Raw genomic sequence first — 16,304 nt, forward strand, 5'->3', positions numbered from 1 at the left:
CGAAAAACAATGGTCCTAGACCTTATTTTGAAGTTGATACGAATCCCAACCTACAATAATTACTTAACAAATCATTTCTTGAGCCTATACACTGTTAGCTCACAGTATTTGATACAGTCTACTGAAGTGCAACAACCAAATATTTGTCCAGAAAGACCAGGGTTTTATTCCATCATAATTAACGCAACAGTAGATTCCTTACTGTAAAGGACAAACGACAGAGTGGGAAAGGAGAGGTTGCTCCACTCTGTCGTTTTTCCTTTACAGTAAGGAATCTACTGTTGCGTTAATTATGATGGAATAAAACCCTTGTCTTTCTGGACAAATATTTGGTTGTTGCACTTCAGTAGACTGATTGTATCAAATACTGTGAGCTAACGGTGTATAGGCTCAAGAAATGATTTGTTAAGTAAATATTGTAGGTTGGGATTCGTATCAACTTCAAAGTAAGGTCTAGGACCATTGTTTTTCGTACCATATTGAACCCAGGTCCACAACCACAATTGGGTCACCCCATATCTATAATAGATAAATCATTTAGCCATGACTATTTTTTGTGCAATGCTTGTATCACTGAAGTTAACTCTGTGTCAATTTCAGCTTGCGGCCTGGCTGCAATTTTGCATTGCTAACAATAAATATAGCAGCTTGATCTGCAGACAAATTCCTTTTGCTCTTTGACGATGCGATAGTGAAAAGTTTTGTTACAGGGGGCTGATATTGCAGCTATGCCCCCAGTAACAAAAACGGCCCCCATGGGCCCATAAGGTCTAAAACCAGCCCCCACCCTAGCGGCTCACCGGGGAAACGCCTGGTGCCCGCTACAGCCAGTCCGGCCCTGGCAACGAGACACTGATCTAAGAGCCCACCCTGGGGACCTTTACTAGACAAACCAAGAAATGTCTATTGAGGTGGAGGAACTATAAAACTGATTGAAACTGATACGAGCTAGAGTAGTTTTGCATCTATTATATTGTGTTGTAACTTATAGCCTTGTGTGTTCTATCCTTCTAGAGGGGCTGTATTGAGGTTAGGGGCTGTATTGAGGTTATCTTTGGGTGAGTGTCCATATTTCGCTTGATAGAAGGGGGGGTGTTGTGGTCTTTTATCTTTCTTATGCTTCAGAGTACCATTGCCATCTGAATGCTAGCGGACAAGGTTAAAGCTGTCAAAGGAATTGCTGTTGGGTGGAGGATCTGCCTGCCCGTTGATGGCATCGATTGAACTTATTAAAGTTCATCTGCATTATTTCTGCTGTTGCGTGACCATCTTTTTTGGATAAAATCTTCCTAGCCTTTAACAGTTCGACTTCAGACAGATGCATATGAACGTCTCAAATACAGGCTCATGTAGCATGTCTAATCTCAGAGTCAATCTATGAGCTATGAGAGGAAGAAGATGCACTTGGTGTGTTACTACTATTGTAATGCATTTGTCAAGCAACTTATAGTTTTTGTCAACGATTACAATCTTGTCAAGTTCAATGTCACCAAAGCTTTCAAATGGCAAATAAATACAGACTGCAAGTCCTCAACGTTAAGGGAGGAGGAGTAGCAGACCCAGAGAACTCAAGGTTAGTCTGGCCTTCGCATAAGTTGTGCTCTGTAGACATCCATTGGGGAGGGAATGTGGCCTAACAGCTAGAGCGGTCGACCTCGGAGCTGGGGAACCGGGTTCAAGTCTCGGCAAGGACGCTCAACATCCTGTGATTCAGGGCAAATCACTTAATCTCCCCGTGCCCAACAAAAATGAATGTGTCCATCTGTAACGTAACGCCTGCTCATGTAAAGCACTCTGATACCTTCGGGTCTGGTTTGCGCTGTATAAAACTCCACACAAAATAAAATCCAAGTGTTCACCGTGATCTGTCGCAAAGACCCTGGTTCATCGCATATCGCAGTAGGTTGCATTAAAGGTGCATGTTCCCCTGCACAAGCCAAGAGGACAGAATGCAACTCCATGGTTATCAACTCCCACATGCTGCTGACTGTCCTAAGCACGAAGTGCTGCTATACAAGCAGTATCAGGTGCCACTTTTTGAAAACTGTGCACATCCACAAAGTCTATGAAGACTTGGTTGTCTCCTTCGGACATCCATAGTATCCAAGAAACATTCCATGGTACCTAAGAAAATCACCTGCTCATTGTGAGAGAAAGCCCGCCCGAAAAGTAATTCAAGTGATTCTCCATTATTGCGTGCACACACAACTCTCAGGAAGTCAGTATACCCCATCCACAATGTCATGATGAAGATGATGTCAAAGAACTTGTGTTGGACATTGATTTTCATGACATAGAAGGCCCCTTCCCTATTAGGCATTAGTGGATGCTGATTTCATCTAGCTGCCACAAAACATTTCTCCATAGGCTGTATATGTTACTATCTATGACTCACAGAAACCCATTCTAGTTATGGTGCTGGAACAAATAACTTTGAGGTGACTGGCAGATTCCCATTGTGGTGAGTTTGTTTCAGAAGTGGTTCCAGGAAGTGGGAAAACTAAAAATAAACTACCATAATAACACATTGATGATGAGCTCTACAGCAAAGCACCTCATTGGCTTCTCTTTTAACATAAATAAACAAGTGGAGGCGGAAATTCAAATTCTTCTGAAACATGACATTGAGTATGTCATGGGATCAACTCCATGTCTCTCTCCAGTTGTTTTGGTCCCCAAGTAACAGCCTGCTGGCCTTTTTGCATCTGTGTGATCAAGCCAAGACCCAGTCTGTACATACAAAAGAAAGGCTACTAGCACCAAGAATTTAGGAAGATTGAACCCGTTGATGACGTGCATGTGTATTCAAAGCGTGGCAGACAGCGGCTATCATCAGCTGGACCTTTAGTCCTTTTGACATATTACCAGATTTGCACTCAAAAGATTTTGTTTTCTGTAAGCATTGAGATTTGGAATAACACTGATGAAAGAGGGCTTTTCAAAGCAAAAATATTCCAGTGAGTTCCAGAGTTCTTGAACAATAGAAACAATACTATGGTTTTCAGTAAGTCCGCACACGAACAAGATAAAGTGCTTTTAAAAAAATCTGCCAGGCCTGGCGGAGACCAACCAGACTCCCCAAAACAGACACAATTGGGAATATTGACAGATGGTTGGAAATAATGTGGACACAGCTTATCCTAAAAGTTCATCAGACATAATCCAAAGAGATAGCACCAACTTCTGTATGACTTCCAAGTATCAAGCCTGCATCCAGTCGTGCCTGGCTTGTACCAAGGGTGGGGGGGGTAGGCAGGGGGAGAGACAACATTTTCTTTTCACTTACCTTCCTAGCACCTGATGCAGAAAACTGCACTACCGAATCTTGGCGCTGCTTTCATAGCATGAAAGAAGCACTGGGATTGGATAGAGAGGCCTCTCTCAACGCTCCTAGGACCACTGGAGGCTTGCACTTTCTCTAACCCAGTAGTCTAAGACAGCTAGGTTAGAGAACTTTAAAATGCGCATGTCTGGCTGGCCGTCCCCAGACGATCAGCCAAAGAGAATAGCGCATTATAAAGCGCACATCTCCCTGCTGCTGCCACTCGGCAGCTCTGGCACACCCCGTCCTGACTCTCAGGAACAGTACCTGCCTACATCACTTCCGTGTAACAAGTCTTGTGCATGGGACCCTGAAGAGGTTAGTGGCATTTTCAGCCAATCCCCAAAATCCTGCCAAAATCATAGCATATGGGAGACACAGCCTGACAAAAACCAACTCTGCTTACTTGCAAGACTACAGGAGAAACTCCTATGAGAAAATATTCAAAGCTGTCACTGATCATCAAGCTCTCATCTGCATATTTTGTAACCCGAAGACAAAGATGCCGCTGAGATCGAACTATAGGGTTTACACCTACAGAACTATTGCATTAGAATAAATCCAGCCCAGAAAGTGGCCCAAACTCAAACGGCCCAGGCAACCACTCCTAGCTGCTCTCTGATGAGGGATCTGTGTCCTTAATTCACTGGAGCTTAAAGAAATCTGGTGGCTATTGATAAAGCAAGGTCACACAAAATGCTTGGTACGCATGTCTGTCCTAGCCCCTCATCCCGTTTCCCAGCCATCACAGAAAGAGCTATAGTGACCTCCAGGTCACTGACTAGAACACCTATTTTCCAAACCAGAGTTTTTCTTAAACATAGCAGTAGAATCTGGGAATATAGTCCTTGTACAGTACACACTTGAAAACAAATTGCCAAAGGAAATTTCAGAACTAGAAAGCTTGTGTGACTGTGGCATGTGTCACATGGTGTGAGAAGCTGGCCTGGTATATAATGTCCACTAATGTAAGTGGGCACCTTATACCAGTCCAGCCAACCCTTATGGTGATTTAAGAGGTCTTAGACAACCTTAGCAAGCTCTCTTAGTGGTAGCTGTGGAGAGCAGCCTTCAGGCTTAGTCCAGAAGGAGTGTAAAGCAGCTTGTTTTACCAGAATGCAATCTAGTATAGATTAAGTGGAAAAGAACTACACAAAGTATTTATAAAAATATGTGTTTATTATATAATTCGCTCTAACACATAGAAATATCTCCTACCCGGGGATATGCACAATGCACAAAATACTTTAGCAAAGAAACACAGTAAATAGCACGCAATACACAGTGGACCCCAGGGGGTAACCGAACCATATACCAAGAAAGTGGTATAAGAACCACGACTCGGGTCAAGACAAGGATGAGAGGACATAGAAGTGCTGGGGACCCAAGGAACTACCCATGGTGAGTAGATAGGAACTCCACTCAGAGTGTTTGCAGTGTGGGGACACAACCACGTGCTCCGTACAACTCTACGTGTAAGTCGCGGTTGGATTTTTAAAGATTAAGGACCCTTCCCAGTGGACTTTGAAGAAACCTCGTGGAAGACAGAAGGTTGGAGAGCCACCTCACCTGTAGATACCCTAGTACCCACGTTACCTACACCAGGGAAGCCAGGTGCATACATGTGAAGTGGTGTTGGAAACCCCAGTCGAACCCATTGGAGAACTTCAGGAAAGTGCCGCTGCTGATGAAGGAAAAAGTGTCTAGTGGAATCCGAAGGTGGATTCTAGGTGAGAGGTACCTGCAAGCAGAGGGAACAGAGTCTATGTCACTCAGGAGTGACCAGGGGACTTGGAAGACGAATGCCCTCCGATGTCGGGTGTTGCAGGATGGAGGATGATGACCTTGACTCTGCAGCTGTGAGGACCAGGCGACGCTGAGGAGGACCGGAAGCCGTGCACAAGCTGTCCCACGAAGGATGTCGAGTGCTGAGGGGTTGGAGTCCGGCGGGAGCACCAACAAGCTGTGGCAAATGCAACCAACGCAGGAATTGAAGAAGGAGCAACGTCGGGACCAGCAAGGTCCAAGGGACTCACCACAAGCAGGGGAGTCAGGGCAATCAGGGGAGCACAAAAGAAACAAGTGTGACCCTCAAGTAGACACACAGGCCGGAAGGGCCTCAAGCAGCTCACCAAAAGATGCAGGCCACAATGCACACAATGCGGTGTGGCTGAAGATTCTGGTCACTGGAGGTGCTCGAGGTTGGGGCTACTTGGAGCCTGAAGATTTTCTTGGAAGGAAGCCATCAAGCCTTTGCAACTGCAAGTTGATGCAGTGCACAGAGGTTCAGTTATTGCAACCCCTACGAGGGATACTGGCCTCAAATTTGGTGAGAGGGCAGAGCTGGCCTGAGGAGCTGTGGAAAACCACCACCTGTGTTGCAGAATCTCTGAGTCCGGAGGAGCTCAGGATCAGCAGACCGGTCAACTTAGTTGTGGCGCCTGCGAATGCAAGGGAGTGACTCCAAGGGAGATTCCTTCAGGTGTCTTTGATTATCCACGGGCCTTGGAAGGTTCCTGTATGGTGCACAGGCACAGACGATGCAGCAGACTGGAAGGGAGATGAAGTCGAGTCCAAACAAAGTCCAGAGTGCCCAGACGGTAGAAGAAGTGGTGTCTTATCTGAATCTTATACCACGACGAATCTTGGGACCTACACCCAGGTAATCCCTTAAATACACTAGGGAAAAGGTTGGCATGATTCAGGGGATCCTCCCAGGGGAGGGTTCGGAAAGAGGGGAGGTTACTCCCATGTCCTTTTTCCAGTTTCGCACCAGAGCAGGCAGGACTGGTTTGAACTGGACTATGCATGGGGACACCAAATGTGCCCCTCATGCACAGTGAGTGGCACTGGCAAGTGCACCCGGTCCTAATACACTAAATCCTGTCTGGGAGGTGGTCACACCTCCCTGTGACAGGATGCTTATTGTTATTCCTTCCCCTGCTCAAGCTTGGCTCAGCAGCAGGAGGGCAGAATCATGTCTCTGGTCGGCAGCAATCATTTTATGCTGTCCGGGTCAAGAAGGCTGGTACCTGGAACACTGAGAGCCTAACGGAGGGCTCTTCCAGTGCTTGGAATCATACCTCCCACAACGTTATGATTCCAACATGTTTGATACCAAACGTGATAGGATTCATTGCAGCCGTTTTCGAGATGGTCATCGCTTAATTACGCAGTGCCCCTCTATATAGTATATGGCTGTATCTCTGACAATTTGGAAAAATGGACTCCCTAGGCTGTAGGAGTGTCCTGCTCATGGAGGGTCACCCTCTCACTTAGCACCAAGCATCCTGCCTTCAGGATTGCAAAGGCCTGCTATAGGGGTGACTTATAGGTTTTAAGTGCAGTGACCCTAGATATAGGAAACCTATATCTTTAGTAAGTGGTGCTAGCTCAAGCTTACACAGGCTGCAATGGCAGGCCTGTAGTTCCACTTTGAATGGTCTCTCATGGGTGGCATAATACATGCTTCAGCCCATGGAAGACCTCTGGGGTACCTATGCTTTGAGCACCTTAGTACCATATACTAGGGAGTTATAAGGGTACCACAGTATCCAATCTGGGATGTACCTAAGTACTGAACACAACAGTTTAGGGAGAAAACAGATTGACTTGAATCCTGCTAATCAGGACCCCAGTCTGTCTAGTCAAATACAGCTTAGCACCAGGCAAAAAGTGGGGGTAACCATAGACGCAGATCCTACTTTCCTACACAGGTAACCCTACGACCGGCTATTAGAATCCCTGAAAGCCTGACTGTAACTCCCCACCCTACTAAATTGCCCAGTCTGAAAGCCAAGCCAAACAAAAGTCATGGTTTAGGTAACTTGTAACCGCAAAGTGCGAGTCGAAGACAAATATTAAATGGAATTTCCTGTCTTTTTCAAATGCTAAACAAGATGCCACATATCATTAGAGAGTTGGACAGAGGCCTGCACCCAAAGGGGGAATAAAAGGGCTTGCGCAATAAGCCTTGCAAAGGCCAGGGAATGAGGTGGGTCCCAAGAGGGACTGCGAGCAAAGTCAGGAACAGGACCGTAGTAATGTGTGGCAGACGGCGGGACGCACTACGAGCAGCTGTTGGGCAAACACTGATTTTACGATGAGTGGAGTTGGCACATAGTTCAAGCGACCTGCTCGGTGAGAGTCACAAACGAAGGCAGCCCTGCCCTCAGGGAACAGGGAGTCAACAGGGCGCTGGCCACAACGCAAGCGGCTCAGAAGCCCTGTGGGGTTTTTAAAAAGCAAAAAAAACAGAGAAACAGCCATCATAGCACACAAACAATGCAAACAGCTTGGAGGCCCCAAATATAAGCAGGCCAGAACGTCCCCCACAAAGGACAGAAGGTCTCACCTCTGACCAGGTATAAACTAATTTGGGACTTTTGTCTGCAATGAAAGAAATTGAGGGGTATACTAATTGAACAATATGACTCAGGTCTGAAGGAACCCAGGGGGGACAGCCCACAGGGGCAACACGACCCACAGCGCAAAGGAACAGTGAAAGGATTCAAGGACATACTTACTGCACAATTGGCCAACGCTTGAAGGAGCACGTGGGGACAGCCCACAGGGGTGACGCGACCCACAGAGCAAAGGCAGAAAGCTGGGCAAGAGGCAAACTAGCAGCTGGGGACAGCCCACCTGGGGTGAAACGAACCGGCTGCAAAAGAAGCAGCAGCACACAGGAGCAGCAAGGACAGCCAGTTTGGCGACTCGACCCGTCTGCTTACACCTATAATCAGTGGGCCGAGTGAAGATGGTGGAAACAGCCAGCAGCGGACATCAGGTAGAGATAGATGAAATCCTGAGAGTGGCAAAGGAAACAGCGGCTGCACGTGGGAAAGAATGGCTCCTGAGGCAGCTGAGAGGTGAACCAAGTGGATGGCATAGCCCAGAAAAACCAGCGACAGCGGGGAGAGCGAAGAAAGTTACGAGGATCGCGCAAAAGACAGCAAAGGGAGAGAGGAGCTTAAAAACGGCAATGCCAGCAAAGGTGGCAAAACAGCATCCAAAAAGATGTAGGCCAAGAAACTGGGGACAACAGCCTTGACGGCGACACTCGGTACCAGCAAGAAAGCCAAGCCAGTAGACGTGAGAAGATAAGCGTGATCGTACAAGCATGCTTGAAATCATTTGTACCACTGCTGTTTGCCAATATGTGGTGGGGAGACACGCTGGGAGAGAACAATGGCCATGGGTCCCATGGGAACGAGAACTAGTGGTGGGGACCAGGCAAGCACACCCCTACAGACCTACGTGGTGCACGTACCATACCTGAAGCACCAGCGACAAGCAATATACCCCTGTCCCCCACTGAAGCATGGGCAAGGGTGCTGGGGGACAGAGGGCAGGGCCAGGCTAAAGGGAGTTGACACCCAAGGCATTCAGGTGGGGCACACTGAGACACCTACATATGGTTACCAGGGCCATAGTACACATTCACGTTACCTGAGATTCAAATTGATGGGTTGGATTTGGCCACATGCGATAATAAGGACGAGTACAAGAAGGAGAGGGCACAAGTTAGGAAGGAGAGAAACTCTGATAATTGGATGGATGCGCTCAGGATCTTGGCATGCGTAATAGTAGAAAAGTTTCCCCACTGAGTAAAAGATTCATGATTGTGTAAATCCAAGATATGTAAGGCACCCAGGCAATTTGCGGGTGGTGCTTGGCTAGACTATGACAAAGGTTTTAGGCTAAAAATGCAAGCACACCCTACATGGAATGGGATGAGTAGGATATGTGGGCTACCTACTTAAATTATGGTACACTACACGAGTTGGAAAGGAGGGCCACCAGGGAAGGGCTCCTCAGTGGTCTGTTTTAAGTATGATAAAGAAGAATGCACCTGGGGCCAGCATGTAAATTCAAGTGTGATCCACAAGTCGGGGGGCACCCAGCAGCAGACTGCAGAAAAGTTATGGTTCACAGAGAAAGGGACAAGAAAGAGAAATGAGAAAGAGGTAGCGTAGAAGAGGGCAAACCACAAGGGGCATGGGGCGGTTCCACCTGGGTCGATCCACTATCAATACCACAAACTGAGGCAGCTATCTAACCAATATGATAATATTGCAGATGCGCGCCTACTGTGCGAAGGATTCCACAAAGGGTTTAAAATTCCATTCATGAGTCACATCAGGGAGGGGAACAAAAAAAAACATCTGCTCAGCTCTCCAACACCCCAATATAGTGCATCATAAGATTCAGAAAGAGAAGGATCTGGGTAGAGTAGAAAGCCCCCCAGGCACTGTGCGACCACCAGGTCTGGTGATTTCCCCCCTAGGGGCAGTACCCAAGAAAGAATCTGGTCAATACATTCACCACTAATCACTCCCGGAAGAGAAGTTAGTAGTCAAGGACTGCGCAGAAGGATATGCGTCAGTTGATGGTGCAATCGATCTAGTGAATGCGGGCAGGCAAGGTGCCTAGATGGCAGAGGAGGACATTGAATACGCCTTCAGACTACTGCCAGTGCACCCAGAGAGCTACCAACTCCTGGGCTTTAAATTTGAAGTGAAAAAATATTTTGCCCTTCCCATGGGGTGTTGCAAGTTATGCACGTACTTTGAACGATTCAGTACGTTTCTTGAGTGGACAATGCACACACAGCACCCCAACGGGGGGGCAAGCTCTACTATTTGGGCGACTTCCTATTCGTAGGTGAACCAGGGGGTAGGTTTACCAGGCGTTCCGCATTTGCCGGGACTGTCCCAGTTTTTCACGAGCTGTCCCAGCAGATTTCGAGAAATGTACCTCACGTCCCAGTTTTTAGAGAGCGTCGACTGAAAGCAGTGGGAGGTGCGTTTTTCTGTTTTGTAAAGCGGGGATAGTTAGCAGCTGTTATTAAAATGTATGATACTGCCATTAAAAAAATTATTTTATTCATTTTCTTAGTTCCACTTCTGTAATTCTATGCTGATAAGCGCTGTCATTCTGTGCGCTTGGTTGACATAAAATTGTAGTCCTTCTATTTTTGCTAAATGTCCCGGTTTTAGGTTTTGAGAATCTGGTCACTCTATCACAGGGCTGAGTGCAGAATGAGTGCAGGCTCCTGTTGAATGCCATTCAGCATTTAGCAGCTAAAATACGTGTACCACTTGCCACAGACAAGACAGTGGGGCCAGAAACCACGATCCTTTTTCTGGGCATAGTTAGACTCCGTTGCGGGCACATTCCATATCCCAGAGGATAAAGTACAGGACATTACAAGAGGGATTAGGGCACTGGTAGGCAAAGAGAAAGTCACGCTGGGAGGAGCTGCAAGAGATCATAGGAAAACTGAACTTTGCAGCAAGAGAGATCCCAGTGGTGAGAGTCTTTGCAAGATGCCCCACCCATTTGACTAGGGGGCTACAAAAGAAACACCACCATACAAGATTGGGGTCGGGTGTGAGAGAGGACCTCAAATCCTGGTTGACTCTCCTGGACGATTTCAATGGCGTGCTCTTACGGAGGGAAGGTTGGGTATCTGAATGGCAAATTGCACTGTACATGGATGCTGCAGGACGTTGCAGGCATCCTGGGCTTTGGGGGAATCCTAGGAGACAGCTGGTACGCCAATAAGTGGCCCCAAAACTGGGCCACACCAGGAATAACCAGTAACATAACAGTCCTAGAGTTTTTCCTTAGTAGTGGCACTGACAATATGGCAAGGGAGGCTGAGATATATGAAGTGGACCCTATGATCAGATAACTAGGCAGTGGTGCACGCAATCAATGGTGGAGCAGCCAGGTGTCCGCGGGTGCTGAAGGTCTTAAGGCATATGGTGAAGCTACAGTTAACAAGCAAACTGGAGTTGGAGGGGCATGGCCAAGATGGTAGCCATATTAGACGCTCTGTAAATGAGCTTCGTGTTGGGCCTACAAAACATCTTGCCTCATCACTGGCCCCCCTGATACACTGCAGGGGTGCATCAACAGCGTATCCCCCTCTGGAGAGCACCATAATCCGGCGGACCTAAAATCGGGTGCAGCACCCGCAATGTGGAGCCGTGAATGAGGTCCTGTTACGGCCGCCTGACACAAGCTCCCTGTGACTGGGGCCACGACTCGCCTAGCGAGCAATGTCCGTCTACAGCCGCAACGCACCCAGACTGCTGAAGTGTTCTGTTGCCCAAGCATCAGGGGCCCGCCGCCCATGACGGAGCGCTGTACCCCCAGAACCTGAGCCAGCAATCTAAGCAAGCAGCAGGGGCACCCGCAGATGCAATGCTCAGGGGAACAAGCTCTTCCTGCGAGGGAGCGCAACAGTGCATGTGGACCCCGAGTGCTCCTGGGTTGCGTGAGAAGAGCTGGAAATCCAGGGCACATGAGTGCCCCCAAGCTACTGATACTGCGGTCTCTGACAGGCGAAGTGGGCCCGCTGGAGCGCCTGGATGGCATGGCGCAGGCTGGTCCCCATCAAGAAGACAACGGGGCCCTGGACCTTGCCCTTCAGTGCTGTGACTGGCGCCGCATACACTGAGATGAGAATGCCCCCACCCACTAGAATGTCTTGTTTATAGCACCCCCATGAATGATTATACAGGGCAAAACCACTGTCCAGGGCATCTGTGATCGACTCGGGCTCTGTAGTCTTGCCCTCCTCCTCCCGAGACAATCTGGTTCGTTATCCCAAACTTGAAGAGCAGCACGTCGGGGCACCATCACTCCAGCACCACATAAAGGGTGGCCCTGCAGGCTCCCCATAGCCCACCCCTGACCACTTATCTTACATCGGGCACCTGAGAAGAGCTTGACCTCCCTCCTATATAGTGGAACTCTGGAGAGCGCTCCCAAAGGCGCAGCACTCCAGGGCAGTGACGAGGTATCCCGTACGCCCACCAGTGCTATTGTCCTGCTGGGAGACAATGTGTTTCGCCCACCGGAGCCCTGATCGGAGGGCTGTGCCTGCAACCTCTGCCTTTTTGCACAACTGACCATCTCCAGAACATTTGGGGGAGCCTAAAGTCACCAGTTGGCATACCTCACACAGACCCAAGCTACCCCACTTTCCCAAGACATCATGATGGGGAAGGCTGGAGCCCCCAAAAACTTGCCCGTGGACTCCAGCACCCCAGTGCCACCTATGCCCTCAGCGGACCAAACGATGGATCCAAGACAACATCTGGAATTCCCCCTTGCTCAGCCCTCGGTACAATTCGGCAAGGTCCTTAATGCCACACTAGAAACCAAGACATCGCTGCAAGCAAAAATAGATGCAGTCTCCTTGGATGTAAACCTACTGAGGGCAGATCATCACAAACTAGCGGATCGAGCAGACAAGACGGAATCCATCCTAACCTCCATGGGCCCCAAATTGTACAAACTATAAGCTAGTGTAGTTGCCATGAAGGAGATGGGCTCACTACACTGTAGAGCGGAGGACGATGAGGGGTGCTCCCTATGCAACAATATCCGTTTCCTGGAGTGCTTGGAGCACCCCAGCGCCAAACTCTTCCTGGAGGACTGGCAAACCACCACTGTTCTGGAGAACAAAGTCCCGAAGCTGTTCTCTGTGAAGCGGGCACACCGCATCCCTGGCAAGCCCCAGACGCCAGGAGCAACACCAAGACCACTTATTGCTCGATTCCTCAACTATGGAGACCACAACCTAATCCTGCAGCATTTCCGCACGAAGGGCCCCTGGTGTTACGAGAATGTGGAAATAACGGCGTATCTGGACTTGACTGTTGAAGTGCAATGGCTCAGAGGCTCCAACATGAAAGTGAAACACTGACTCCGGGAGTTGCACCTCCGCTATCCGCTGTTGTACCCTGTGAAGCTCAGGGTAATGGATGGCAAGACGAGCCACATCTTCGCAACACCTGAAGATGTATAGACCTGGCTCCTCACAAAAGGACTGGCCCACACCAACATGCATGACCACACTGAAGGAGACTTGATTGTTCTGCGCCCCAAGGACAGAAAACGCCAGAGCACTCGAATACGGCTCACTCAGAACCGGCAGCCGCGGAGTGAGCACAAGCACTGGAGACAGCCTCCCAACACAGCATGACTCCCTTCACCCTACTGCACCCTGAAAACATATCGGTCTCTGGCTCGGACTCCACAGACTTTGGGTCGACGTTCACTAACAGTACCCAAGGTCCGAAAATAACACTGAGATCTACTAACGACCTCATGTAACTGTTTCATTGCTGCCCTAATGCTCCAAGGGCGGGAGCTCTATCGTCTTACTGCAACGTAAGGACTTGGGCCTGCGGCACCAGGTCGGGGACTCAGTGCTCCGAGATGGGCCCAACCTGAGATCATGCCCAGCAGCAACACCACAGCCCACGCGAGCTACCATGAAGACTTGTTTGCTTCCTTTTGTTTTCTATGTTTCATTTGTTGTTGTTTACATGTTGAGGACTTTTGGACAGGGACGTCCGAGTCCTCTGACGTGAGGGGACAGAGTCACAGAGGCCGTTTGAATTGTGTTACCAGTTGGCATACTAGAGCCCACTGGTGAGTCTGCAGCACATACAGGAATAATCACATGCCACTATTTACCATGCAGAATGGCTCCCCATACAGCGCACTGCTATATACACAGGGCACAACAGCGCATCACCCCTACGGCTGCGATGCCCACTACTCTCCTGCATAATGGCTCACATCAATGGTAATCACACCCTGCAATACAACATCATAACATTGAACGAGCTTGGAATGGCCTCTCCCGCCAAGCGATATTGCATTTATGCGCATCTCAAATGCCGCCAAGCTGCAGAAAGCCCTCCTTTCACTAGTGGAAATACATAAAGTCCATGCAAAGTGGAGGGGACAGTTATATGGCACATCAGTCTCAGCATACGCCTGGGGGTGTTTATTTGGATCGCTAAAGGAGTCCCATAAGTGATAGATAATCACAGGGAGGACACAGGAGGGAGATTCTTAATATCGGAAGGACACCTGGACTAGGCCCCCCTTACACTAGTGGCACTTTATGCACCCAAGTCGGACCAGACAAGCTTCTTACACATGCTCACTCCCAGACTATTTATTTATTTATTAGGTTATTTGATATCGTGTGCGATTCACTCCTGAAGAAGCATCGCGGCACTGCACTGCACGACAAGAGAATAGGAGGGAGTCTAAAACAGCCAAGTCTTAAGCCCCTTCTTAAAGGAGGGGAAATCTGGGCAAGAGTGAAGGCTAAGAGGAAGTTTATTCCAGTGAAAAGGGGCAGTGTGGGAGAAAGCTCTGCCCTCGTATCTTGAGGAACGGATACGAGGGATCACCAAAAGCGCCTTGTCTGACGATCTCTGACATCTTGAGGGAAGGTAAAGATTTAACCGGGAAGACAAAAAAGCTGGCGGAGACTTAAAAAGAACTTTGTGTGTCAAACAATAGAGTTTAAAGATGACACGCTTCCTAACAGGCAACCAATTAAGCTTTTTAATGATCAGAGAGCAAGGCGAGGAAGATTACAAATTAGCCGCACTGCAGTATTCTGGACCACCTGCAGTTTAGACAGCAGAGTATCATTTACTGATGTCAACAGGGCATTCCCATAGTCCAAGTGACTGGTGATATGAACCTGGACAAGAGTCTTCCTAGCAGTATCTGGAAGCCACAGCAGGGCTTTTCTTTTTAGAGGCCTCAAGATAGCAAAACATATGCGGCAGGTGGAGCTGACTTGATCTTTCATCGAAAGCCTCATGCCAAGATTTTTTACCGCCTGCTTAGGTATGGAAGCCGAGCCGAGCTGTACAGGCTACCATTTGGCTAGCCATATCTCAGTTGCTTTGCCAATAGCATGCTCTCCGTCTTGTCTCTGTTTGATTGGAGACAGCTTTTACTCATCATGACAGCGACTTCCATCATACAGTTTGCAAATTTACTCTTCCCCTTGTCAGGATCAGGACCAAAGGAGAACAGTAATTGTGTGTTATCTGCATATGACATGATCTCCACACCGCAGGCTCTAACAATTCGGGTTAATGGCTCCACATAGATGTTAAACAAAGTAAGGCTCAGCGGCCGATCCCATGGGGACTCCCTTGTCCATATACATCAGTTGAGACTTGAAAGAACCCAAGTAGACTTGTTGTGTTTGGTGGGCAAGGAAGTCCATGAGTCAATGTAGCGCCCTGTCATATAGCCCTGCTTTGTGAAGCCTGTGGGTAAGAATAGAGTGGGAGACCATGTCAAATGCTGCTGATAGGTCCAACAATACCAACATGACCGGAGTTCTGACATCAAGGGAGAGCCTAACACAGCCAATAGTGCGGTCTCGTTGCCATGGAGCTCTCTAAAGCCAGATTGCAAGATATCCAAGATGCGGTTTGCTTCAAGAAAGGCTGAGAGTTGTAATAAACCTTATTAGAGTTTTCGCAAGTAAAGGTAATAACGAAATTGGTCTATAGTTGGAGAGAACTGTTGGATCAGCAGTAGATTTCTTCAGCAGCGGAGATACTAATGCACACTTCCAGTCCCTGAGCACTTTGGCAGTAGTCAGCGAAGGATTGAATAAATCTGTGACCATAAGGAGCCAGATTTGCCGCTAAACTAGCAGTTGTCTTAGGTGGGCAGAGATCCTGCGGGGAACCGGACTTGACGTGGAGAAGCAAGTCCAACACCTGGTCTTCCGAACAATGTTTGAAGTCGCATAGGCTACCCATAGCTAAGGGATGTAGATGGTTAAGAACAAACTAATTCTCAGGTTAGTCAGAAATGACAGAGAAATTATTATAAATTGTCTCGATTTTTTTTCTCCAAAAAGTCAGCTAACTTGTTGCACAGCTCTTGTGAGGCCACAATAGCCTAAATGCACGCACAGGGGTTCATAAGGCTTTTCAGTGCTTTATATAGCTTTTTGGTGGAGTTTCCGGCATTAACAATTTTGAAGGCTAAATATGCTTTATGAGCTGCCCTAATGATATTATGATAGACTCTAAGCCTGGAACGATATTCTGCTTTGTCTTTGGGGGATTTGGTGAGATGCCATCTACACTCAAGTTGTTTACTTTCGGGAGCCACACCACCTGGA

This window comes from Triturus cristatus, chromosome 12 (assembly GCF_964204655.1).
Source record: "Triturus cristatus chromosome 12, aTriCri1.1, whole genome shotgun sequence".
Taxonomy (NCBI): Eukaryota; Metazoa; Chordata; class Amphibia; order Caudata; family Salamandridae; genus Triturus; species Triturus cristatus.